At 50.7% G+C, this 25,085-nt stretch overlaps 1 protein-coding gene across 8 annotated transcripts in view; it reads left to right on the forward strand.

Annotated features, from left to right (window-relative positions):
* Nucleotides 1–25,085, forward strand: part of Tns1 (tensin 1) — a 209,133-nt gene that overhangs the window by 65,649 nt on the left and 118,399 nt on the right. The window contains exon 1 of one of the 8 annotated variants that reach the window (XM_055616893.1): nt 17,123–17,274. The exons of 6 other annotated variants lie outside the window; for them this stretch is intronic. The gene's annotated coding sequence lies outside the window, so the exon portion shown is untranslated. Of the gene's footprint in view, nt 1–17,122; nt 17,275–23,294; nt 23,313–25,085 lie in introns of those variants that run through there. One more of the 8 variants, XM_055616894.1, reaches the window with a different exon arrangement.

Raw genomic sequence — 25,085 nt, forward strand, 5'->3', positions numbered from 1 at the left:
GCTGTACACAGTGTTCCCTTGTCCCCCTCCCCCCTCCTCTCTGGCTCACACGTGAGGATGACGATGACAATAAAAACACACATTGCCTGACCTCAGCGTCCAGGCATGTCCCCCCACCCCTCTACCAGCCGCCTCACATTCCTGAAGCTGAGGAGGCCAGGGCTACCCTCTACCCTCAGAGTATCTAGCTGCCTCCTTGGTCCTGTCTGAGGCTGTTGTCCACCCTTGTAGGGCACAAAGGTGGCTCTGAGATAGCCTAGATCTGAATATTAATCATAGTAATAATAGAAATACTTATTATTTATTAAGTACCAGGCACCAAGTTTCATATTAACCACTTTCTATAGATTGTGTCAACTAATGCTCAAAATACTCCCATGAGAAAGTTGCTATTTTTTATATTATTGCAGTTTTATCATGAACAAAAAAGATACAGTCAAGAGGAAGGGGTATCTAAGGCTCGGAGAAGTAAAGCAGCTTGTCCAGGAGCATCCAGCTAAGGAGTGGGTGGTGACAGGACTTCAGTGATGCTAACGTCACTTGCCTATATAAAACCAGACTCAGGACCACCGTCCTAAGAGAAGATGCTAAAATGGGAGGCCAGATTTGCTTAGCCTGGTGTCCCTTGGGCATTGGATGTTAGGCTTCCTTCCTAACTTCCAGTCCCCCCGCCCCCAACTTCTAACCTCCCTTCTTCTTTCTGCTGATTTTCCCCATTTGGGTAGTAGCCTTCTAGATTCTCCAAGCCTGTATGGTTCAGTCCTTCTGTCTTTCTCTCGCTTGTCTGCCTCCCACAGGTCACTTCCTTCTTGTCATCTTTCTTGTCATTCCAAAGAAGCATACTCCCCCTGGATATTTGGTTCTTGCTACACTAATTTCTGACTTTTGCTTGCAAGGTTCCTCCAACACTGGAGAGACAAGTTTAAATTTTAGCTTTGTTGCCCAGGCCCTGGGGGCCTCCTTCTACTGTGAAATAGCTACAATGGCATTTTTTTTTTTTTTTTTTTTGAGAGAGAGGTTTGGGGACTGGTGATGATGGATTGAGAGTTGGGTCTGCTCTGGATAAATGGCAGTGGGGATTATAGTCACTTCCTTCTTTTTTGTGTCGCTGCCTATCCACTGGTCTCCCCTGTATGGCTCATGGCCCTGGTAAAACCATATGCTTGCATGTTCCGGGTGCAGGTGAGGGCTTAGGTAGAGGGGACCTGTCTGTGTGTAGACATGGGGAACTCAAGGGAGTTTGTGGGTGTCCCAGCTATAGCTAGCCGGGTGTATCTCTTTCCCCACAGAACGGTGGCTGTTGCACACTGACATCTGTGCCATGTGTTGTAAAAGGCTTTTCTATTTTCCATTTATCCTGAGGGATAGGATTAGTGGGCTTGCTCAATAATTATGTGTCTGTGTGTGTGTGTGTGTGTGTGTGTGAGAGAGAGAGAGAGAGAGAGAGACAGACAGAGACAGAGACAGAGACAGAGAGACACAGAGAGATTATTGTCTTGTGTTTTCAGACAGGGTCTGGACTTGAACCTTTGATCTTTCTGCCTCATTCTCCAGAGTGCTGTGATCAGAGGTGTGTGCCATCATACCTAACAATGCATTTTCTTTCTAAACACATAATATTATATATTATACTAAAATTGTTGATTCATGTTTCTCTTTAATGTCTTCAGTGTACCTGAGAGTCAGCATGGGATCCAGTGAAAATCTCTCTCTCTTTCTATGTGTGTATGTGTGTGAGAGAGAAAGAGAAAGAGAGAAAATTATTTTTGTTGTATTTTTTAATAATTTATTTAATTTTATTTTATGTGCATTAGTGTGAAGGTGTCAGATCCCTTGGAATTGGTGATACAGACAGTTGTGAGCTGCCATGTGGGTGCTGGGAATGGAACCCTGGTCTTTTGGAAGAGAAGATGGTCCTCTTAACCACTGAGCCATCTCTCCAGTCCTTCTTTATTTGTTGGTTTTGAAACAGGATCTCAAGTACCTTGCATCCGTGATTTTCCTATCTCCACTTCCAGAGTGCTAGGATTATGGCCAGTTTATACAGGGTTGGAGATAGAACCTAGAGCTTCATGCATGCTAGGCAAGCACTCTACCAACTAATATGAACCCCGGACTTAAATTACTGTGTTTTTTTTTAAACTGGGTGATTTAAAACATATACAAATGTAGCAGAAATTTTACAACAACCTATGATCTTTCTGCTTCAACGATTGATTTTGTACTGTTTTTATTTCTTCCCTTCAGAACCCTCTCCTCCCCACATTTATTTGTTTACTTTTTTCTGGAGTGTGTTTTTAAAGCAAGCCCCAGACATGATATCATCTTTAATACTTCAGTGTGTGTTGTTAACAGATAAGGACCTTTTATTTTAACATTGCGGTAATACCATTAGCCCAGTTAACATCATTAATAATACTTTCTTGAGATCAGCTTCTACCGGGTCTGTGTTCAATTTTCACTGATTATCTTAACAGCATCTTGTCTTGCTCAGTTGCTCTGGGTCAAGCAGAAGGACTTGGAAAGGATGCTACTTGGAACCTAGGTCTACTGTGATGTTAACCTGAGTTATGGCCTTTAACTACTTGCCAGTCTATTGATGAGGTGTGATCACTTTCTCCCACAGGATCCTAATTTGTAGTTGTCTTCCCAGCTTTTCTCCACCCCTTACCTCCAGTGCTTCTCTGCAGACTTTCAAATGGTGAAATCGGGAACCTATGTCTGGCTTCTTCCTGTTCCCAGCCTCCCGTGCTTGCCTTGAGGAGTTCGAGTGGGTGTAGAGCAGCACCTTGGGGAGAGTCTGCAGGGAGGGGAAGCTCTTGCTGCTTTGGGTGCTCATCCAATGAGCATCAGTCCTTGAGATGTCCATGTAAGGATGCCGGCTTGCTTAGAGCATGACCAGTGGGCAGTGGTGGAGGGGCTGGCCATGGGTCAGTCGGCTCTGAGAAGCACAGCCAGCTGCTTTGCAGGGAATGGGACTGGCCAAGAGGGGGATGGTGTGGGAAGCCCATGTCTGAGCTCTGCTTCCATGGTGGCATGCTCCTCTGCCTCTGCAAGTTCACTGCCATTCCTGCCCCTGCTCTTCCAGCCTGGAGGCTGCTCTCATGCTGGGAGCCAGTCTGATCCTCTTTATCCACCATGGGTGTCCCTGGAGCTGGGAAAGTCACCCTCCACGGGATCCTCAGCCTGCCTTCTTGCTCTCATTTCCTTGCTTAGGACAAGTCACATCTTAGTACTGCCAGCCAGAATGATTTCGTTTTGAGAAACTGAGGACATGAGTGCACTCAGGTCCTCATCCCACCCCCCAGGATTCTGGGTAATTTTGGCAAAGCTGGCATGCTGCTCTGGCCATACTGTCCTTATCTGAGAAGTATCAGAATGCCTTCTCTAAAGCTCGCACACCCTGTTACCAGGATGGATGCTTGATATTTGGATATCTATCTGTCTGTCTGTCTGCCTGCTTGCCCCCTCCCCCCATATGTGTGTGCTTTTAGAAGGCCAGTCTGACAACGGGGAGGAAAGAGACTGGCTGAGGGCCAGATACCTGTAGAAGCCCCTCCATGGAACCAAGGCTTTGTTCTCTCCCCACTTTTCCTTCTCTTCGGTCTGGCTGGTCCCTTTGTCATCCTTAGATGCTTGTCATTTTTCTTCTTGTTGACCTCTGTGCTTCCATCATCCCATTACCATTGTGTTTCTTGGGGCACTGTAGTTCATGGCACCCCTAAACTCTGCCTCATTCCCCAGAGCCCATCTCTTGATCTGGTCCCTTCTCTTGTTCATTTGGATGGAGGAGCCCCTATCTTCATAGCTCCCAAGTTTCCTTCAGTCTCTCTGTGACCTTAGGGCTTGTGAGGTGAGATGGGGTTGGGATGAAGGTTATGTCTTTCTATGTCCTAGTCCAGGGATACCCTTTCACCTTGAGGCAGCTCCAAAGCTCCCCCAAAGCAAGCCCTCAGTGACTGATATTTGATTAGCACTTGACTAAAAGGGCCTGTGTGGCTGAACACCAGTTCCTAGGCCTACAAGAAACTTTTTTTTTTTCTACCAGAAAGAGTATTGCCTCTCACCTGCCCAGTCCATCAAAAGTTGCTGGAAGGAAGGGAAGTTTGAGGTCATGGAGTAGGCCAGGCTGAGCAATTGGAAGTTCTAGATAAAGTCTGGGTCCCTTCCTTCACTGTCACCTGAGGAATGGCTATGGTAACAACTGTAGCATTGGGCTATGGTGAGGAGGCCATGGCATAAAATTGTAACTCCACATGAGAGCGGTTCCTGTAGTCTTCCTGAGCCCAGGCTCTGCCCTGGTACTGGAGGTGGTATAATACAGTGGAGGTGGCATAATATGGTGCCAGCAGACTGTGGGGGACAGAACGTCTTCCCTAGCCCTCTCCTCAGCAAGAATGCAGGTCTCTTTCCTCCTTCCCTCCATGTGTCTATCTGAGGGGAACCGATCCTGGGCAGCCGTAGGGACCCTGGTGAGGAAAGAGGATTCCTGGCAGGCGTCTGTGTCCCGGCGCCGGCTTCTGTGCTGCCCCAGGACAGCACTGCGGGTGGGTGGAATCCACAGGGGTGAGACATGGAGGCCGGAACGTGCCGGGGATGCTTGGGGCTGCTTATCTCGGCCAGGAATGCACTGCGGTATTATTAGCCAGCAGCCTTCTCGCCTAGGAATAACCCCCCGGGGGCATGTTGGACACCTGTCCAACTCTGCCTGCCCAGACAGCCCGTGGGTGCTTGTGCCTGGCCAGCCACCATGCATAAAACTCTCAGGCATGTTTGTGTGCCAGTGAGTGTGTGTGCAGGGGTGGAGTGTGAGGCTGGGTCTGCCTGTGTGTATGATTCCTGTGTATGTGTCTGTGCGCACATGTACCTATGGGGGCATGTCTGCCGTTGTGGCTCTTTTTGGGGGGGGGCTTTATGCATGAGTATGCACGTGTATGTAGCATGTTTTACCACACCTCGGTGTGCAGGTATGTGTGTATTTGAGTTTCATTGTGTGGGCTGTATGTATTGTGATGGAATTTATGCTTACATGCATGCCACAATGAGTGTGTGTGTGTGTATGTGTGTGTGTGTCAGAGAGAGAAAGAGAGAGAGAGAGAGAGAGAGAGAGAGAGAGAGATGGTGTGTGGCTGTGACCAAGTGTCCTCCATTTGATGGCTCCATGGGGCCTAGGGACGAGAGGCTGGGTTAACAGTCCAAGATCATCCTCAGCCAGATAAATGAGTTCAAAGCTACGTGAGACTACATCATTAACAAAGAAACAAAACACACACGTAAAACAAAAGGCTCTACGGCCTGACTCTGTCACTTACCAGCTTATGACATTGGTGAGTAAATTCACCTGCCCATGCTCACTTTCCTCATCTGTATTATGGTGATAGACACAGTTCCTACTTGCTAGACCGACTGGGAAAATTCTAGAAAATGTAGTGTGTGGAACACATTCAAGACATCATTCAGAATGATGCCACTGTGCCACCACCATCTGTCACCCGCATCAGCACCTCTGTCTCCATCACCATCTCGACCACCTCTCTCTCCAACACTAACTTCATCCATCACCACCTTCATCACAATCTATCTAAATTATCACCTCTATCTCTACCACCATCTCCATCTCCATCACCACCTCCATCTCCACCACTGCCTCCATTTCCATCCCCATTATCACCACCACCACCTCTGTCACCACTCCATCATCTCTGTCACCACTGGCTTCTACTTTCTGGCTGGGATTCCTGGGCAGGGTAAGGGACTCTCTGCTGATAGCAGGGAAACAAAGGTTCAATGAGGAGATGAGGCATCCTGGCTGTGGGTGTAAGGGGATCAGAGAAGGGCTACAGGAACCCAGCTCTACTCCTGGATGTTGTGCATCAGGATGCTTTGCCACCCTGGTCAGGTTACATGGTAGCTGCACCTTGCTAGCCTGGGGAAGTAAGGAGAGCTTGGCAGGCTTTCTCCCAGGCTACAACAAGCCTAGAATCTTCTTAGGTAGCATACTGCTTCCCACAAAGCTTTGGTTCTGGCTCTAACTGTCCTCCTAGCTCTGAATCCACTGTGGGTCACAACTCAGAGAACAGAGCTGGTGCCCAGGAGAAAAACCAAGGAGGAGGCCGAAGTATCCCTGTTCCCCCCAGGCCAGGCCACAGGAACTTGGTCATCTAGCTCTTCACACCTGGCGGGGCTGCCAACCTCCGCCTTCTGCTCTCAACTCTGACCAGACAGTTCTGGAATTCCTCGGAAGCACTGGGCCCCCCTCAGAGTCCAGCTCCTCTGTCCTGGCTCAGTCCTACCAGAACTTCCCACGTTCTGTCTCCAGGGAGCAGGCCAGGGTGTCGCCAGCACAGTGGAGGTGGAGCAGGCACTTTGGCGCCTGGGCACAGTGGGTCAGGGTTGGGGAGGGCGGAAGCAGGTGAGGTCTGCAACAGCTCTGGAGGCCAGCCTCTCCCCGGAAACACAATTTTCACAATCACTACTAACTACCGAGAAGAAGGGGGAAAAACAAAACAAAACACCCCCTCCAAACCAAACCAACAAAAACAACCACTGACTTTTTTTTTTTTTTTTCTGAAATGTGCAGTTAATGGCTGGTTGGCTGTACATTATTAAACAGGCAGCTGGAGAGGTACCAGGGGAGACTGCTCCAGCCAAGACTCACAGCCTGAACACAATGTTCCAAGAAGCAATCACCCACAGGGTCCCTGAGGAGAAGCACCCAGAGGAGGGGCTCCAGATGCTGCCCCCTTGCCTCTCCTGCCTAGCTGCATGCTGGTTCTCTTGCAGAAAGCTGGAATGTGCTGGTCCTGGGGCCCCAACATCCTTTATCCACCCTGGGTCTACTAGCTCTATTGTTTCTCCTTGTTTTGAGGCTCCTGTTTCTACTACAGGTGGGGCCAACACCTCATCTTTAGACTGGTGGAGCATGGAGGCCCTAATCTGTCCCAGATTAAGGCTCCAGAGAGATCTTTCCTGGAGTCCACTAGGACTAATTCATCTTCCTTGGGCCTCAAGTTCAACTTCTGATATGGGTAGGGTTGGCCTGAATTCTGATTGAGTAGCCTTGGGGTTTGCTTGATGAACATCTTCTAAGGTTTGGGGACCCTATTGCTCCGTCTTTGGTCTTATTGGTGACATAAAGAGCCATATTCCAAGCAGTCACTCCAAGCCGTATTGCACTTGTGGGGAGGAGGTACTTGTTCTTTATTGCATTCACCCTCCGGCCTTCTTTAAGCTGACTAGGGTAAAAGTCAAGTGTTTGAAAGTGATGTCAAGTTATCCTTGTGGAAGAACAAGCTGGCAGTCTGGAGTTTGGGCATGGTCACAATGCCACTGTGTGTGTGCGCGCGCGCGCGTGCGCTCACGTGCTTGTGTGTTTGTGTGCATGTGTGTGCGTGCAGGCACATGAGCATGCCCGTGTATGGTGGTAGTTAGTATGGAAACTGCATCACAATGCCATCTCTGACACCTTAAGAGATTATATAGTGCCAAACTGAGAGTTTGGTCTTGAGGTCAAATCCTGTCTCCACTGTCTGGTTGGCATGTCCTGGTTACTGACTTTGGCTCTAAGTGAGTCCGTCAGCTCAGGTGCAAGGTGAGCTCAGGGCAGTGTCCACATCAAGTGAGGGGAGTCAGACTAAGGCATGATCTGGTTCATACCAGTTTCTGTCTGTGGTGAGTAGATATTAATGCATACGTCTAAGGGCCTTCTAAGATCTTAGGGATCCTTTTGCCAAAGGCTTCTTTTTCCTTTCTACCATTTGTGCTATGCATGTGCCTTGGCTTCTGTGTGTCTGTCTCTCCAGGGTCTCCTGCTATGAGGACAGTGGCTCTTTCTGGCTTTGCTTGGTGGCCTAAACTCCTACAAGTGACTCTCAGGGCCTGTAATGAATGGGTGGATGGATGAATGAATAAATAAGAGCCAACTGGAGAGGGGTCAAACCAGAGGGACAGTTGAGTATTGGAGTGTGAGAAGATTCAGAAATTAAGAAAGCTAAGCAGGGATGCCCAGCCTGTGGAGCAACTCTCCTTGGAGACAGTGTGCATGTGTGTGTGTAGGTGTGGTTTCTTGTAAAGATTTGCAGGGATTTTGTGCTCTAGAGGCCCTTGTTCATCCATCCGTCCATCCATCCATCCATCCATCCATCCATCCATCCATCCATCCTCACAGGCTCTGAGAGTTGCTTGTAGAACTCTTTAAGCAAAGCCAGAGAAAGCTACTGTCCTCAAGGCACACTGGTCCCTAAAGTTTCTGCCAATTTAATAGGGTCTCATTAGGTAGCCTAGCTTGGCTTCAGATTCATAATCCTCCTGTTCTAGCCTCCCAAGTCTTGGATATCTGGTTGCTGTCATGCCCAGGAACCATAGGGCTGTTGAGGGCCTTAGAATGAATGAATAGCCATGAAGTCAGACATCTGAAAAGGACATTAGAACATTCCTTGAACAGGGTCAAAGTGATAGATAGACAGACAGACAGACAGAGAGGTAGATAGATGATAGATATATAGATACATGATAGATAAATACATATAGAGATGATGGGTATATGACAGATGATAGACACATAGATAGAGCCATAAATAGACAGACAGACAGATAGGGAGAGAGGGGATGACCCTGCTTGGAGTCACATAGGCCCTAAATAGGTAGGTAGGCTTTCGAGGCACTCCATGCAATATCCAAGCCTGGGCTCTGCCCTCCAGGGCCAGGCCAGGGCCAGATTTCCCTGAATCTCCCATGTCAGGAGGGCTGGCATCCTAGTTCAAGGTGGAAAGTGACTATTATTTTGTGTAGGGTAAACCCAAACAAAGTCCTCAGGAGAGAAATCTCCAATCTTACCCAGCCCTAAAAGTGAGATCTTATTAAAACCTGCAGCAGTTTTGGATATCCAGCTTAGAGTAAGGTCTTGAATAGGACCCTGGAGGGCTGAGGGTCATGTTGAGTCAGGAAGGTGGGATGAGGAGAATGGAGTTAAATGCATGAGAATGAGAAGGGTGAAGGCAATGCACTAGAGAAGAACTAGAAGGGGCAGAAGAAGGAGAGGAGACGAGGAGGGAGAGTCACCAAGCGCTTGGACTGGGGCCAGTGGGTAACCTCAGACTTTGGACGAAGGTGTCCAGCTGGAGCCAATCCCCACGTGGCTACTGAGAAGGGACCAGTGGAAGCCCTGAAGGTGAGAGGCCAGTTGGCTAATGCAATGGCTTTCTTGGGACAGCGTGTGCCAGCCAAGTGCTCAGCTACCATCTGGACCACCTCCCCTCCCTTCTGCCCAACAGCCATTCTGGTTAAAGGTCAGTTTGTGGTGTGGCCAGCACACTCCCGAGAAAGCACTGCCCACAGGCCTGGCCATGTTACAGGACTGTCCCCTTCATAGTAGCTGCTCCTGGATTTTCCTGCCTCTTGGGCAGTCACTGGGGACTGGGACTGGGTCCAGGTTAGGGGTTCACAGATATTGGGCAGAGACAGGAGGTGGTTAGAGATGGAGACCTCCCTGCCTCCCGTTCCCAAGGCCATCTTCATATATCTGATTATGTGCCTTCATCTTTTCTTTGTCACCTGAAATAAAAGAGCAGTCCTTGTGTTCTCATCCACCCGATATTTAGTAAGAGTCCTCTGGATATGCTCTGGTGCTGTGCACAAAGGAGAACTTGACATTTCTTCTGGTGGCTGATGAACATAGAGTCGTATGGTACCTTCACCGTTTTGGATCTAAACTCTGTGGTTCTATGAATGCGCTCAAAAGTACTGGCATCTTCTGAGGGCAGTCATACCCTACTGTTAGCAAAATTGAACTTCTTTTTGCCCTAAATTGTTGAACTTTCCTGGAACAAATTATTATCAGTGTGTGTTATTAGTTTTGCGCCATTGTTGAGGGCAGTAGCCCAAGAGGAAAGTTCTCTTTTTAGTTCTGGCCCAGGTATAAAGTCAGTTTAGTTTTTTAAATTCAATTTGGTGTCTTAGTTTTTTCCCTTTTGCCCTACCCCTTGTGTGTCCCTCCCACATCTCAGCCTCATTACTGATAAGTATGTTGAACAAGCCAGGGCAGAGGACAGAGCCCTTTGGCAAGTCAGGAAGTTGACAGTGATCTATTAATCAGCACCCCTTTGCTGGGTAGGAATCCACTAGGCTTTCCATCTCTAAGAATGTCACCATGATCCCGCCAACACCTTCCTGGGGCTGGGAACTTCCACCCATCTAGCCTGGTTCCTTAGACTATGGGCGTAGGGGTGGTGTGGTTGTGTGAGGGAGGGGTCTTAGGCTCCATGGAAGGTTCCAGATTCAGGCAAGAGACTTTGCTAGAAAGGGAGGGGAGAGAAGGGAGGGGATCCCTGTGAGGAATTCTGCCTTAGAGATAGGGAGGCCCCCGGAAACCTCCCAGCCTTAAAGCTGAGTTTCTCAGAGAAGAAAAATGGGGATGGGGTTGAGGGATTATGTGCTGTGACTTTTGTCAAGGACTAATATCTGCTTAGAAATGTGCTCCCAAGAGCATCCAGTGGGCCTTGGAGGCCATCAGAGAGACTGGGTGAGGAGGCTGTAGCTAGGAGGCACAAAGTCTTTACTTACCCTGGGCCCTGAAGCTGCTGAATCCAGGTGCGTTTCCTGGCTGGAAACTGTGTATTGGGAAAGAACAGTGGACAGGCATCTTCCCAGTGGGTCTCCTGCCATGCTGTCTGTCACATGAGTCTAGGAAAGCATCTGGCTGCCCCCCTCCCCAAGTGTAATTCTGTGATTCCTATAGGTGATGCAAATTATATTTCAATAAGATGCAAATACAGCTGCGTACTGGCTCTAAGGAACAAATAAGTGAAAGTTCAGCAACTGGAAGGGAAGAAGAAAGGGACTCTTGGGGACAGTGGTGTAGATGTGGCTTTAGGGGTTACCTCAGACGGGCCCCTGGCAAGAGTTCTCTCAGGGGTGACGCTGATAAAAGCTTCCTGGAGGACAGTCCAGACTTATTCTTAGCTGCAGAGGGAAGGGCCCAGCTCAAATGCACAGACAGTGACTGGTGTGGCGGCTGATCCTGGAGTCTGGCTTGCAGCCAGCTGAGCGGTTCACAAGTCAGAGCCCAGAGCAGTCCCTTTTCCCGTGTCCCTTGAAGGAAGAAGAGCTATACCCAAGTGTGTCCTCTGTCTGGGACCTGCGTGTCAGTCTCTGCCCTCTCAGAGTCAGAGTCAATCAGGGGAGAGTGGGGCTCAGGGGCTAGAACGGGTAACTTCCCCATCACGGGAAGATTTTGGAGGTGCTCTCTCCTATGAGGGACTCTGAGGATGTGTGTGCGTGGGTCACAGATCAGGCACCCTCCAGAGTTCCCAGTTGTGCTCTCTGGTGACAGAGCTGTGTTCAGCTGCTGGCTAGTCCTACAGAAGGGCTCTGAGTTCAGGTCTAAGACCAGACAGGATCCTAGCCACTTCCCAGAGTTCCCTGTGGCATCCATAGAAATTCACAGTGTGTATGTGACATTGGGGAGAAAGCTCTGTGTAGACAGCTGCTAGATGCTGATTAAAGCGCAGTGAAAGGACATATGAAGACAGCTCTGGGGTGGCCGACCATTATGGATCTGCGGCTGTGAAGCCAGGGCACTGCATTCAGCAATTCGGTCTTGACCCAGCTGTATCCTATCCCTGTCCTTATACTTTCTTTGTTTCTTGTGTCCTTTATCCCCTGTTCCATTGTCCCCTCTTCTTCCAGTGGAAATGCCTGTTTCAGCACCTGGTCTGACACAGGCCATTCATTTCTCCCTGTCCTTCTCAATGGCTATTCTGTTGCTCCGCCCACAGTTCTGTCCCTCTGGCTTTCTGTGACCCCCTCTTTGTATCCCTCTCTCTGCTCCCAGCTTCCATGCCCATATCTTTCTATGGCCTGTCTTTAGTGAACAAGCAACCTGTGGGCCCTGTTAGGTGTCAGGCGCTGCCAGCTCCTTTCTGGGGTCTGGTCTCCTTACCTCCATTGTCACCCCATCTCTCGCCCTCACACTAAGCCTCTTGCTCTCCCTTCCCCCTACTCCACAGGGCTCCAACACTGGTTATTATTCAGTTTTATGAGAAACCTCCAGGCCTGCCCCTGAATGGACCGACCACAACTGGAACCAGATGTGCAATCCGGGCTTGGGGATGTGAGAAAGGGAGGAGAGAAAGGGCACGGCTGGCTTGAGGGGGGCTGGGAAACCCTGGGAACCTTGGTCTGGGCCTGGAGGAGGGGAGGCCGGGAAGACCTAGGCAGTTCGGAGAAGCAATGGGGAGGACAAAAAACAAAAACAAAAACAAAAACAAAAAGGAGCAGTAGACTTTTTTCAAAAAGTGCCTTTACTGTGGGATGGTAATCAGGAAGAAAGCCAGCTTTTCCTTACAAGTCCTTCAGCTCCTGTGCAATGGTTTCTAGGAACTCTGAGTTTGAGATTCTGCCCAGGTATGGAAGCAGGCAGGCTGGGAAAGAGGAGTTGCTATTGGGCAGAGGTAGAGAAACCTCCACAGATTTCAGAGGCTAGCTGGAGGAGGGTGGGCATTTCAGAGGGGCCTGTAGGCTGCTGCAGATCTGGGGAAGGGCAGGAGATGTCTGGGGCTTCTGTGTATCAATACGATGCTTCCCGTCTCTTCACAGACTCGGGTTTTTCTGCAATTACGCAGCTGCAGAGATAAACATTTGTCTAGTGATCTTGTTGGGGTGCTGTGCAACACTTAGATGTTTCAAGTGTCCCCTTTATTATTAGCCAACCATCCATCAGGCCATCTCTCCATCATTCATTCATTCACTCATTCATTCATTCATTTCACATTCACTGTGACCGCATTGTGCTTGAGCTGGGTGCTGGATAAAACAGAGAAAGTAAAGGGAAAATAGAAATTGGCCTTTCCTCACTCAACCTGAGAGGTACAGGGAAAAACCAGGAGGGTACAGAGGAAGTATGCGTAATAATATAGTTTGAGAAGGGTAGGGTCCTTTTGGGAGGATGGGAGTACAAATTTGTTTGAGTCTCCTAAGTTTCTTTTCTTTTTTTCGTTTTGTTTTTGTTTCTGTTTTTTTTTTTTTTTTTTTTTTTTTTTTTTTTTTTTTTTTTTTTTTTCAAGACAGAGTTTCTATGTGTAGCCTTGGCTGTCCTGCATTTGCTTTGTAGACCAGGCTGGCTTCAAGCTCACAGAGATCCACCTGCCTCTGCCTCCCCAGTACTCGGCTTAAAGGTGTGTGCCAACACCGCCTAGCTTCCCCTAAGTACCTTGCATTCCCTCTATCACAGGGAGTGCAGGTGTGGGGAGGCACAAGAGCAGTTGCTCACAGTGGCTCTAGAGGTCCTATCTGTGCTGGAGTCCCTGCCAACTACCTACCAGCTCTCCAGTCCCTCTTAGGTTGCCATCTCACCACCGATGAAGCTGTTCCCTGAAGGCCTTTGGCGTGTCACCTTCTTTCTTTGAGCTGCCTCCCACCTCACTGCTGTCAACCTGCGCACCCTTTTCCTGATAAAAGTCTGAAATTAATTCCTACAGTTAGATAGGGACAGAGGACAGGCAGAACCAGTAGGAACAGGAGAAGGCGATTGAAGAGCCACCACGAAGGTCAGAGCTTAATCATCTCTCTGTTCTCAAAGAGGGTCCTGTTCAGAACTCAGAATGGCAAGACACCTAAGCGAGTGACCATAGATGCTGTCGTGAAGGGGCAGGCATGTTGCTCAGTTGATTGAGTGCTCGCCTACCGTGTGTGAAGTGAAGGCTTGCTTGGGTTAGGTCACCAGCACTGTAAAACCACACAGGGTGGCGCACATCTGGAATTCCAGCACTCAAGAGGTGGAGAGAGAAGGATCAGGAATTGACAGCCATCGCTGGCTACATAGCAAGTCTGAAGCCAGCTTGCCCTTATGAGACCTTGTCTTCAAAAGCAAACAACAGCCCACAAAAGAAACCGCACTGGAGATCACAAAAAGGGTACTTACCCTAGAGCTGCTAAAGTTTGGCATTGCTGCCCAGCTTCTAGCCAGAAGGAAGGGGTCATGTCACGGAGTTCCCATCTGAGCTGTGTTGCTGATGGAGGAGAAAGGTGGTAAGCCCAGTGGTGTTTGAATGCTGGTAGGGAGAAGAGGCAACAGCTGGATGAGAAGGGTATGGAAGTAAAAGATGGAAAGAGAAGGCCTGGAACTGTTTCTCAGAGCTCCTGGAACTGTCTGAGGGAGAGCTGGGACCACACTTGGCCCTGGGACTCAGCGAGAGACTGTGGTGTGGGTATAAAGAAAGGAGAAGGGAGTTTCTGGGACCTGAAAATATGAATGGGTTTCTATGTGTATGATACTTACCCATGAACAGAGGAGACGATAGCCGGAATTAGCATGGAATCTTCTAACTCCTTAACTGGACAGGGCTGTCCAAGCTCCAGAAGGGCCCCAAGTCTGGGTGATGGTAGGAGAATAGGAAATAGGCAGGCTGAGTGATCCAGGGGTACCTCTGACCCAGAGTGAAGGCAGTAAGTGGGAGACTCGGTATGGGGCTGGTGAGGAGATCAGTCTCCACACAGTTCATTGTTTTCTTGACCTGTCATCCAGCATATACACACTGACGAATTGAGGGTACTGTCAAGGATGTGAGTTCTGAGGTGCTGGGTTTGGGGATGTGGGAACTTGAACTGTATTTCTCTCTGGGCAGTTGTGGGGAGGGTTTATTCTCTGGAGGAAAGAGGAGAGAGGGACTAGAGGAAAGGTGATATTGCCTCTCTCTGCTCTTCCAATATAAGTTCTTGAGGAGGCATCCCTTCTCATCTATTTCCAAGAGATTTTATTGTTACTGAAGTACAGGATGGTCCTTGGGGCTGTGACTTCAGGTGCTCTGAAGTCTTGTCCCTCCCGTGGGTGCCTCCTGCCATTCTACTCCAGGTGTGAACTGAAGCAGGGCAGGAGGGGCCGGGTTGGGTGGGATTTGGCTGCATGAATAAAATCACAATGTCCTTTGGATGTACACTTATGCACATCAGAGGAAACCGAGGCTCAGGAATGTGAGTGCTTAGCTCAGAGGGGAAAGGCCGGAACTTTTCACACATACCTTGGAGGGGCTTGGGACCAGGGTTAGCAAGTGCAGGCTCAAGTTCCTTCCTGACATTGCCTGTCCTGCCTGACCTCTGACAGGTCATGTTACCTAAATACTTGAGGCTCTTGTCCTCAGCTGCGATAACGGGATGAATGAAAGTAGAGTGCTCTTCAAGTGTCTAGCATGGAGTGGGTGTGTGACAAATGACCATGTCCCTCTGCCCTAGTTTAATTTCCTTTATTGTGAAAAAATACCCCAAGAAAACTCAACCTTTGGGAGAAAGAGGAGTCCATCGCTGGAGGTTGCAGGGGAAATCAAGGTGGGAACTTCAAACAGTTGGTCATGTTACATCCATACTCCCGAGCAGAGAGGAACAAATAAATGGATGCATCCTTGCTTGCCTGCTTGCTTGTGCTTGGCACTGTTGATTTCTCCATTCTTATTTAGTTCAGGAACTACTGCCTAGGGAACAGCGTCCCATAATAAGCTGGATCTTCCCACATCAGTGAGCTTAATTAGGACAATCCCCCACAGATATGCTTACAGGCCAACCCAATGTATTCAATCCCTCCCTGAGAATCTCTTCCAGGTGATTCCAGGCTATGTCCAATTGACAGCTAAAGCTAGCTATCCCTAGCACTTGGGACAGGGGTGGGGGTGGAGGTGAGGGTAGGGGCAGGGGTAGAGACCTGTGAGTTATGGCCAGCCTAGTTTGTACAGCAAGTTTTATCCAGGGGGGCACAGTGGGATTCTGTCTCAAAAAAAAAAAAGTTAATCATAACATTTTCAGGAGACTCCTGCCTGCATCTGTCATTTCTATAGTGATCCAAACTTGCCAAACGCTTTTTCCTTTCATAATTTTTAGTATAAACACATTTCACAGATACAGAAAGTTGTACTGATTGTATGGTGGGCCCTCTAGATTCAGAAAATGTTTTGGTGTATAATTAGCCCTCCAAACTGGTGGGTTCTTCTCCGTGGAGTCAATAGCCGCTGACTGAAAATATTTGGAAAAAAACTTATGACTGGCAACAAGTACGGACTTTATACTGTTGCTGTTCCTCCATACACAGCCCAGTACAACTACTACTTACAGAGAGCATTTATATAGTCGTAGATTTTACAAGTGTTCCAGAGGGAAGTCAAAGCAGATACGAGTGGGTGCGGCTAGGGATGAGCCCCATTCCTAGATGGAAGAGAGTTTGCCTAGCACGTAGGAGGTCCTGGGTTCAATAAAACCCATTATGGTGGCCCCTGCTCGTAACTCCTGCATGTGAAAGGTGGAGGCAGAAAGACTTGAAGATCAAGGTCATACACAGCTGCTCCAGCCCAGCCTGGGCTATCTGAGATCTTATCTGTAAATCAGCCATATAAGATCCTGTGCATAAATTCTGAGCAAACGCTCCGCCCTTTCACTTAAGGGATCTGATTAGCCACAGTCTTGGTGTTCATGGGAGGTGTGCAAACAGAACCCAGGGTAAATGCCCGACTGTAGGACATGTCCATCTTTCTTTTTTTGGATGCATTTTAAAGAGAGTGGAATCATGCCTTTTGTGAACTGGAAATCTGCTCCACTGACTTTTGAATATTGAATATTGAATCACATATGTCCTAACTCACTCCAGGGGAGAAAAAAAAAAAAAAGCAGGGATTATCATGTCACATTTGACAGCCAAGGAAAAAGCAGGTTCAGAAGGGAGATGGCTGGTAGCTGGTACCCATGCGTGTTGGAATTGCAGCTTGTTCTTCTGTATCATCATCATCACCACCATGACCACTACCACCACCAGAACCACCACTCATCAACCCTTTGGCAGTGACCTCGAAAGCTGTATCTTTCCTATAGACTTCTTGGCATCTTGATTCTTATCTGTTCTTTCCCACCCCTGCCCCCCAAGCCCTCTGGCCTGTTCCCCAGGAAGCTGCTGGAGAGCTGGCCTGCCCAGGTGCACCATGGTACAGGGCCTGGTGGAGCAGTTTGTGCAGCAGAGCGTAGCAGGGGTTAAAGGAGGCGGCGGTGGGGGGCCAGCGCTGACTCCGGGAAGGAGGCGGTGCCCCAGGCCGCCTGCCTGGGAGGGAGCCGGCAGCGCCCTGAGCGCGCTCACTCGCTCCCAGCAGCGGCTTTGGGACCCGGCTCTACTACCTCTGCCCTGTCGGGCCAGCTCACTCACCGCCACCTTCCTGGGAGCTACTAGCGTCCTGCCAGCCCAGCCGCCGGGGCCCTGCCACTGCCCATCGCCCTGGCCTGCCACCCAGTGGCTTCTTGTTTGGAAAGGTGAGCGGGTGCGGTCTGTGAGTGTGTGAATGCGCAAGGGTGCAAGGGATACAGCCCAGCAGTCTGTGGGCACTGATGTTTGGACCACGCTCTGGCTTCAGATCCTGAACTTGGGGAAGGTGAGGTCAGTCCCTCCCCTGACACACTTCGAGGCTAAGCTAGCCCCGCTGGGGCCAACTCGTCAGCCCTGCTCCTGTCAGATGTTCCCGAGGTCTGCCAGGGATGTTTGGGGCGCGGCTGTCCCTGCAAGTGCTGAGCCAGCTTCAGGAAGAGTTTTGAGTGTTGCTAAGTTGCTGGTGTTAGCAAGGCTTTATACTACAGGGAGTGGGGAGGGACCACCAGAGGCAAGGAGACAGAGGAGAGGGTCTCTGCTTACTTCATGTCCATTGCAGGGTCCAGTAGGCAGAAGACTGTGAGAAGGCATGGATCTTTTCTCTGCCAGCGACTGGTACTTCTTTGGGATACCTTCTTCTCTTTGGGGGCTCTTTCTTTTTCACCAAGATCTGTGCAGGCACTTCAGGGGAGGGCCTGGCTGCAGGGGGTTAAAGTTAAAAGCTCTAACATCACTTCCCCCCCCCCCCCCACACACACACACATGAGCCCATGTCCCCTTGCCATGGGTACAGCCTGGCATGCGTGCCCCTTACCCCTCCCCCAGTCAGTAGGCTCATTCCTTCCTCACCCCTCTGGTCAGAAATGTCTAATCCAGGTGGTTAATGAACACATGCTCCCCCTGCACTGGTCTCCTGTCTGCTACCCCTTGCCAAGCTTGGAGAAGCCACCCAGAGCTAACCTCAGGACCAGGGCCAGTATTGCCTGCCCAGATGTTTTTAGGCTGGCCTCTGCCCTAGTATAGGAAACGGAAGGGGGGGGTTGGGGGGGGGGGAAGGCAGGCAGAGAAGCCTGCTGGATTCTCAGCAGGGGTGTGGGATAGGGTTAGGGGACAGGATGGGTACCGGTTGGGGAAGTTTCTAGGCTCATAAGGTCAGGAAGGCAATTGTGGTTGGAAATAGGGACAGCTGCAAAGAAGGGTTCCCATCTTTGGGGATGGGGGCTTCTCTCTTGGAAGACCTTCCATGTGGCCTAGCAGAGGTGGGGTAGGAGGTGGGAGGGAGGGCCCTTTCCCCTTCCTGAAGCTGCCTGGAGGTGGGGTGGGGACCATTGTGGCTCAGACTTGGCCTCCAGTACCTCCTGCCCTTGCCAGCTGGCAGCAGCTCTTGTCTCCCAGACCCCAGCTCTCCCCCAAGACTCAAAGCCTATTACAGCCCCTAAATCCTAGCTCCAACCCCTCTTGCCTAAAGCAGGGTTGGGGAGCCCTTCACCGTACCAACACTGGGCTCTCAATAAGGTCTATGGAGAAAGAGTTGAGAGGAGAAGGGGAGGTAGGGTATGAGTTGGGGTGAAGGACTTTGATGTGAAATTGAGGATTTTTGGGTAATGTAGGAGATAGCTTATGAACCTTTCAGACTCCCCTAGTCCTGGTCTTGAACTTCTAGCCCTCTTTTTCTGGCCTTCAGAACATACTGTGTAACTTACCTCCCTTAGAGCCCTAAAGCAGAGCCCTGTGTGGGTGAGATAAGGTGCCTGGGAGATTGGGGAGGAGGCTGCTGTTCCAGGAGCACCCAGCACTGACACATTGCATTCAGTGAGCAAGGGAGGATTAGGGATGATGGAGATTTGTCTTAGAAGAATGAGGGTTTAACCAGGAGCTTCTAGAAGTTCTTGCTGGTCAGCAAGAGGGTAGCCTTTGGTATAAGGTAATGAGTGGCCTGTCCCAAGGGGGCAGTTCGGACAAGCTGGACACTGTGGAAGGATTCCTGCGCTGAGATGTGGTGAGAAAGATGACCTTTAAGGTCTCTGGGGATGCTGAGGTCCTGGGAGTCTTAGAGTTGGGGAATTCTCTGGCTCTGGAATATGGGCTTGGAATGGGGGGTCAGAGCTGTGGCTTCAGGCTCGGTGTGTGGGTGGGGACTCACAGGGTCACCCTCCCTGCCTGCACTGGGGTGTAGAGAGCCCTTGCATATACTTCTCCCTGGCACCCATAGCTGACTGACCACCAGGGCTGCCCCAGCTGCTTCCTGCCCTGCTGTTGTGAAGTGCTTCCTCTTGGCCACTCTGCTTGGCCCTGTGATTAACTCCTCGAAGGCTGAATAGACCCGGTGGTCACAGGACACAGGGTTAAGGGGAGAATATTGCATGTGTCATAGGTCTTTATTGCCTGAGGACAAGGAGTGGTCTCCATGATAGGTGTTCTGAGACCCTGCCCTGAGTAGCCTAGCATAGCCTTCTCAGCTGCTGGAGGTGGTGGGCTGAAATGACAGAATCTGAGATTTGGGATCAGGGGCAGGCCTCAGTTTCCCTCTTTGCAAATACTGCAGTGTTGTCAGGCTTCACTAAATAGCTTGTGTAACAGCTAGTGTGTGGGGGTAGAGGTGGGGTTGGGGAACAAGCCAAGGGCATTTGTTGTTCTCAAGGGCCTCTTTGGAGGGGTAGGAGAGGAGCAGGTGACCTCCCTGTGGCCTCCTCAAACCTGTTTTCCCTGGAGGGAGAGGCGATGGGGGTTGACACTTTCCCAAAATCAGTGCTGGGGGCGGGGCTTCCTACAGGGCAGCAGGTGTCCCGATGGCCTCCCTTAGGGTTGAGGACCCTCTCTGGGCTCCATCCTTTGTAGCTTGGCCTGCCCAACCCAGCTTGCCCGTCCCCACAGCCAATTCTATGGACGCCTGTGAACCCTTTGCTCCTGATCATGGATCAAGAGTCTGAGGTCCCCGAGCACAGCCATCTGCCTCCAATCAGGACAGCACCTCTCACCCTTCTGGCCTCCTAGGAAGAGGAAGTTTTTCTCATTGTTTAGCTTGCATCCCTTGTTTACAGCCAGGAGATAGGGGAGGCTTCTTAACTGAAGCATTTTTTTTTCCTTCTGGATAAAAGGAACCCCCCTGCCCCCCCCCAAAAAAACACAACAAAACAAATCAGAAGGGAGAATGACTGTGGGGGAGGGAGAAGGTTGTTTTTAGACACTGGGGAGGGACAGGCCTCCACTTTGTCCCCAGCTTTATTCCCTGAGGCCTCTGGCTCCCTGGCTCCCTGGCTGGCTGGCTTTTAGCTTTCCAGAGCTATTAGGCATGTAGAGGTGTGGGCATAAGCCAGCTGGGAAAGGAATGGTGGGGGTGGCTGGGATGCCAGCACCATAGCCCGGGCTGCCTCCATAGACAGCTTGTGTTGGCAGCTGGAGTCCCTAGGGTAGCTGGATCTCTGCTTAGGTTGGTGCTCTTGGACGTCTCCCTCCTTGTCCTCACCTTGGCTTCCCTGGGGTAGTTGGAACTGTGATGAGAAGGGACTGGGTTAGTCCCTGGCCCTTCCTCCTGCAGGGCTTGCTAGGCTGTGTGTTCCCTGCCTTTTTAGGGCTTTGAGCTTGCAGCTCAAGCCCAAGCATGGGGTAGGCCAGGGACTAGTACAGAAGGGTGGATCTAGGGATCTGACCAGATGAGGGCCACAGGAGGGCCTCTGCCACTGGAAGCTTCCTCCAGGGACCTTCCTAGCCTTCTCTTGAAGTGAGTGTGGGGCTCGTTTGCTGCAAGCATTCCTTGCTGTCACCTGTCTTGTCTGTCATCTGGCTGCACTGGTACTCAATGGCTGTTCACTGTGATGCCAGCTGAGGCTGGAGGACTGAGGGTTTGGGACAGGCCTGCTGAAGAGCTCTAAGCCTACAAGCAATGCAGCCTTTCCTCCGAAGTAAAGAGCAAGGCAGAGGGAGGGCATGAGGCTAGAGCCAGCTGGCTGGGGATCTTCCTATGGTGACCATTCCTACCTATAGCTGTGTGGTCTCAGCAAATAAGTCTCAGTTTCCTCTCTAAAATGAGACAGTACTGTTTTCCTCATGGCATGGACGTAGAGGTTGAATGAATGAATTGACTTAAAGTACTTTGACGTATGGGATGTGGATCAGCTGGTAGCATCCTTGCCTAGCACACACAAAAGTGGGTTCATTCCTTGGCACTGCGTGAATTGGGCATGGTAGTGGACGCCTGTAATACCAACAGTGGGGAGGCAGAGGCTGAGGATCAGGGGCTTAAGGTCATGTATGACATTGTGAGTTCAAGGTTAGCTTGGGATACACAAAACCCTGACTCAAAAACAAACATCCCAAACAAAAAAAGCCAAAGTGCCCTGTTGGTTAACACTGTTAGGTGTTTTTATTAGTGGGCATCATTCATTCCAGAGCCTGCCTCTTGGTTGGCTCTCTTCCCTCTCATCACAGTTGTTCCTTTCCTATGCTGGAGAGACTATAGGTCAGGATTCCATGGGCTTACTTTTAGGGCTGCTAGTATCAGAACAGTGTCTTCCTTTCCCTGACTTTGCCTCTGTCTGCAGTTAGGAGGCAGGCCTGGAGTTGAGGGGACCTCAGGCTTGTCTCCCCAGAGAGCTGGGTCAGATATGTGTTTATGGAGAACTCTGAGAAAATTGCCATCCCAGTAAACAAGTCTCTCTGGGATCTCTTCCCACCCTTCAGACAGCCGCTGCCTGCATTAGGACCTCCCAGGCCTCGCAAAGGTCTGGTCTGTCTCTCCCTCCAAACAGGCTTACCCCTTTAGCCATAGGGGTATGTTTTCTAGTGGGATTCCCAGGTAACCACTGCAAACTGGCTCAGACCCTCCAGGGCTCCTTGAAGTCTACCAGGCATTCCTCTTGCTACGATCTAATTCAATCCCTTGTTGGTAAGGGGTGGGGACAACCACCCCAGCCCTTCCTGTGTGTACACAGGAGCTGAGAGCTTTGAAGATTGGTCAGCAAGTCTCCTGGCCACACTCCACTCCCTCTCGGGCCTCTACCCTTTTTGGGGCTCATGGCTTTCTAGTGTCTCTCACATTCCCTCCACCAAGGATTATCCTCTTGGCCTGCTCTTTTACCCAGAGATCCCCACCCAGGAGGCTGAGGTTGCTCTGGGTCAGGGGTGAGCACTGTTTCCGGACCCCTGGCCCGCCCAGTTGCAGCTGCAAAAAGCATTAAGGGTTCTTTTGAAGGAAGAATGGTCTCAGTCTGGTCATGATGACCACTGGGAGGGCTCTCTCTGGCTTCCCTTCTCAGCCTGGCTTGCCTCTTCAGTCCAGCTCCCCTCATGTGGATCCTCAAGAGATGAGAAGTTGCCCTCACCTTAAACATATCCTCCAGAAAGCCCAGGCAATCTGCTGGCCCACAGCAATTCTTTAAGGAGTGAGCTGGGGTTCAGTGCTGGGCTTGGTGCTAGCAAGGGGCAGGGCTATGGCTGAGGCATAGAGGTTCTCCACCCTGGGGTCGCCCGGACCCAAGGCAGTGCAGGGGTGGTGCTTTTCAGGTTTCAGGCTGTCCTGGCTCTCCCCTATGGCCAAGTCCCTTCCCTCTCTGGGCCTCAGTGTCCTCGGTTAGCAGTCAAAGGGTTGGAGAGGTGTGGTCCTGGAGACTGCTAAAGTGGGGGCTGGGGTTCTCCTTAGGTCCCTGTCTGTGAAACTTCACCTTGGGTTGACCTTGCTTTCCTCCCGCCCCGCCCCCACCTCTGGCAGTGGCTGGCAGGAAGTCCTGCCTGATTAGGGCCCTAATCACCGGCTGAGACTCCCAGAATCGCAGAGCTGGTGAAGCAGAGAGGGGCTGGCGTAAGGAGGGGGAGTACGAGACCAGGGTCCTGGCTGCCTGCCTGCCATCTGGGTCTGGAGGAGATGGGCTGCTGGATTTGGTTCCCTGGGTCCAGCAATGCCCCTGAGCCCGTCAAGAAGGCCAGGAGCCAGGGCCAATTCAGCTGGGCCTGGGGGCCATTCTGATTTCACATTAACAGCCTTTTAGGGCATCCACTCTGTGCCAGGCAGGGTGCCAGATATGTGGCTGGAAAGGCCAGAGAGACACCTTCTAGTTGGAGTAGACAGCTCCTCCGCAAAATGCGGGAGGAACGGGGAGCAGGAAGCCCGTTCTGTGAGTTGATGGAGTAGCAGAGACCTCTGAGAGGAAGAGCGACTTGAGATGGGTTTTGAAGGTTGAGAAAGAGTTCTCCAGAGGGACCTATTCAGGTATGGGGCAGGCATGCATGTAAGGATGGGTAATGTAATGACTCTCTGTCCCTTCCAGCTCTGTTACTTGCTCCCCTTGTGACACCGGCCCGGCAGCCTCAGTGTCTGAGTCTGCTTGATGAGGTTCACAGTCCAGCAAGGCCTTGTTTGCGGTGGGGGAGTTGAAACAAAAGCCTGTGTGCAAAATGCTCAGCATGATAAACATGGTTTGAAGAGGGGAACCTGTGACAAAGAGTGGCTTTAGGGAGAGCCCAGAGGTCCTGCTTGGATGGCAAGGGGTGAGGGATTGCCTGGGCCAAGTCAAAGTCGGGAGCAGTGGAGGAATTTTTACATGGGGGCGACATGCTGAGGTTTTGGTTTAGGAAGGGGTTGGATAGGGGACTTCTGAGGATGGACTCTACCCAGGAACTGTGTTCCTGGAGTTCCGCACCTGTGTCCTTAGCCCCTGGGACTGTGGGAACCCTCCCCAGCAAGGCTTCTTAATGAGCTGTGATGAAGCAAGTTGGAGTGAGAGTAGAGAGCAGGTAGCTCACATATCTAAGGTGCCAAGAGGTTCCTTTAGGGAGTACTTTTTACTATGAGTCCCAGAACATAGTAGGCCCACTCTGTGTTGAGTGAATGAATGAATGAATGAATGGTCAAGGGTATCCTATAAGTCTGGTGGAGGAGCCTGTCTGCTGAAAGTCACGAGTGCGCAGTCTGACTTTTAAGTGGCTAGTGACTGTAGGGACAGGGGCTGGCTGTTTAAAGCCAGGAGGAATGTTGAGTGTCTCAAAGGCCCAGTGCCAGCACGTCACAGCTACAAGTGCTCAAGTACTGTATATTGAGGGAGGAAAGGGAATCTCAGGAACCTTCAATTCCTTTTTATTTTCTGGGGATGGGGGTTCGAGACAGGGTTTTTCTGTGTAGTCTTGGCTGTCCTGGATTCACTGTGTAGACCAGGTTGGCCTTGAACTCACAGAGATCCACCTGCCTCTGCTTCCCGGAGTGCTGGGATTACAGGCATTCGCCAGTGTGCCCGGTGGAACCCTCAATTCTTAACGTGAGGGTTATCATAAGGTGGTATGGCCTTGAGGCTAAGCCACAGGTTTTGTCGCCCCACTGTCTGGGTTTGAATCTCGACTCTACCTCTGACAGGCATTGCATCCATGGACAGCTTATTCGGCTCACCGCAGTGCTCTTCTTGAGTTATTTGTGCCATGAAATGCGGGAAACAGAGACGTGGGGCTGGCCTGCTCCTTGTTCTATAACCTCTGTCACTGTGGCTGCTGCTGTTGTTGATGCTGGGGGAAGGAGCAGGTCAGAAGAGGGGGTGTGCAAGGCTTCTGGCCAGGGCTGAATGTAGCCACTGCCTAGAGGGGGTGAGAGAACACAGAGATGGATGAATGCCTCTGAAGGCTTAGATCCTCCTTGGACCACCACAAATGTGGCAGATGCTGCCTCTGAGCTCTGTGGCTGAGCTGAACATGGGAGTGGAGGAGCCCTGATGATTAGGGGTGTGGAGGGGTGGAAATGAAGGAGGAGAGGTGAGCAGGAGGGAGCCAGGACTCTTGAAATTCCCCAGCTGGGACCCCAAGAGTTCCACCACTTGTCTTGTGCCAGAGGTCTTCAACCTACAACCAGAGGTCCTGGGCTCTGTCTCTTGCCTTTAAGACTGCTGCCTGCTTCTGGCACTAGCTTAAGTCCTAATTATTTAGTGACTGGCCTGGCTACAGCATCACCGGACCTCCGCTTTTCTCCCTGAGTTGACACCCTCCTGTGGGGAGTGCAGCA

This window comes from Psammomys obesus, unplaced genomic scaffold (genome assembly GCF_907164565.1).
Source record: "Psammomys obesus unplaced genomic scaffold, mPsaObe1.curated_primary_1811, whole genome shotgun sequence".
Lineage (NCBI taxonomy): Eukaryota > Metazoa > Chordata > Mammalia > Rodentia > Muridae > Psammomys > Psammomys obesus.